Below are 2,291 nucleotides of genomic sequence, written 5' to 3'. Positions count from 1 at the left end.
TCCAGCTTTCCCGTCCCTTCCTGCCTTCTCGTCTTTGCTTTTGGGCTGGTGTGGCCATTTCATCTCATATACACGGTTGAACTACGTGTGTTATTGTTTGTTTTATAGGCCTCTCTAATCTTTGGCTGAAAGGCAAACTTCAGGAGTGACTTCAGTACTGAGTTAAAAGGGTGTCCGGGGGCCGTACTCTTGGGGTTTCTCTAGTTTCTGTTGGACCAGTTAGTATGGTCTTTTTTTGTGAGTCAGAATGTTGTTCTACATTTTTCTCAGCTCTGTCCAGGACCCTCTACTGTGATCCCTTTCAGAGCAGTCTGTGCTGGGAACAGTTTTATCATCAAAATGTTCATTTTATAGTAACAGATTTGTTATAATAGAATTTGAATTTTTGTTTGTAAGACATTTCCCCCTTTTATCCTGAGATTCCTGCTGTACTTTAAATACTCCTTTTCCCATTTATCCTCTGGTCAAGTTCTTATTAAAAAAAAATTCAGTGTACTTTCTTATTGAACTAGAATAATACCTTCCATAGTTTTCCCACATGTATTCCCAGCCCCTCAATTGCCTTCCCTAAGCAACCTGCTACTATTTCTTAAATGTCCTTCCAGATATATTTCATGCATTTATAAGCCTTGTATTTGTGTGTATGCTTATTTTCCCCTTAGAAAATTACGCATGGTAGCTTAGTATATCCTATTCTGCACCTTACCTTCTCTTGTGCTAAATCTTAGAGATCATGCCCTATCAGTGTACATATACATCCCCTTAATTCTTTTCAATGACCAGATTGTATTCTAATGGATGGATGTGCCACAGTGTAATCATCCTCACTGATACACAAGTAGGCTCTTTCCAGTTTTCCAGTCTTTTTCTAATTTCACCATGCAGCAATAAATATCCATACACATATATCTTTGTGCATGTGTGCTAGCATACCTGAAGACCAAGCTATTTGTGGTTTATGAATCTTAAAAGTGACAAATATATATTTGCTTTGTGTGCTTTATATGACATATGTGCCTTAGAATGCAATTTTCCAAAAGGAAGTCTGTGTAATATTTATGTTTGGTACAACGTCAGGCATGTTGTAGCTCCTTAATCCATATTTTAAAACTACAGTAATTTTCAGGGGAGCCAATCAAGTCATGTAACATAACTAGCTACATACCAGCAGGGAGATTCTCTTTAAGTGGGTTTCTTGTCCTGCCATAAGCAGAGAGCATACTTTCCGTAGGCCAGAGGACATAGGCTATTCTTTACAGAAAGCCAAATGAGTCTCCTTGGACTTCTTCTTGTAACAAACACCCACCAGAATTATGATTTTGGAATCATTTCTATTGCAAATCCTCTCTTTCCACACCCCTTTAAAAGGCAGCTGCAATCTTTGGCTTCCAACCAAGGCCTGCTGCACCAACAATCCTCTAAATTTTATTTATATTTCATGTGCAGTATGTTCAAACTCTCACTTTCCCAGGTGGCAGATGCTGGTTTGGACACACTCCAGTGGAAAGTGCTTGCCTCTAAAATAATAAAAGCAAAATACTGAGCAAACTGCCTCTTCATATCAGACTTGTGCTTACTATACTGAAGTAAGTGCTTTAATAATGACTTCACTATTTTCCCAAATTTGCATTTCCCAAACTCCCTCTTCACCTATCTCCCTATCCAATACTTTATCCTTTGGCTTCCATAGGATATAAATGCTTATAGTCATCTGTGTTTCTTTAGTGTTCATTTGAAAACTTCAGAGTGTAGGAATCTCTCTGTTGAACATGGTGCCAATAATTAACACACCTGACTGCTAACCGAAAGGTTAAAAGTTTGAGTCCACCCAGAGGTGCCTTGGAAGAAAGGCTTGGTGAGCTACTTCCAAAAATCAGTCAGTGAAAACCCTTTGGGACACAATGGTCTGCTGCAAATGATGATGGGGATCACACAGGACTGGGCAGCTTTTGTTCTGTTGTGCATGGGATTGCCATGAGTTGTGGCTGACTGGATGGCCGCTAACCGCAACAGCATAACATAGCCCACCCGTGGGTATTTCAAATAGAATTTGGATGAGAAGATCAACCATTTTAGGCAATTTACAGTATTTTAAAAAGATACATAATAATTTGGTATCTGTTATGTTAGGAGCTTTAACATGTTTTCACTAAAAAGTGATGCTTTCTGTATGTATAATACCGCCCCTGAGGTGGCACAGAATTTTGGCGTGACTCTCTAGAAATGAACATGGAACCTTTACACTGTTCCGCCTCTGTGGCAAGGTTTCGCCTACTTAGAGGCAGTCCTCA

The 2,291-nt window shown here is 39.4% G+C and overlaps 1 protein-coding gene across 1 annotated transcript in view; it reads left to right on the top strand.

Annotated features, from left to right (window-relative positions):
* Nucleotides 1–2,291, top strand: part of NXN (nucleoredoxin) — a 180,486-nt gene that overhangs the window by 431 nt on the left and 177,764 nt on the right. The window lies entirely within an intron of this gene.

The sequence above is a fragment of the Trichechus manatus genome, unplaced genomic scaffold, assembly GCF_000243295.1.
Source record: "Trichechus manatus latirostris isolate Lorelei unplaced genomic scaffold, TriManLat1.0 scaffold00040, whole genome shotgun sequence".
NCBI classification, from domain to species: Eukaryota; Metazoa; Chordata; class Mammalia; order Sirenia; family Trichechidae; genus Trichechus; species Trichechus manatus.
The sequence above is the reverse complement of the archived record's forward strand: the minus strand, read 5'-3'. Positions and strand labels throughout refer to the sequence as shown.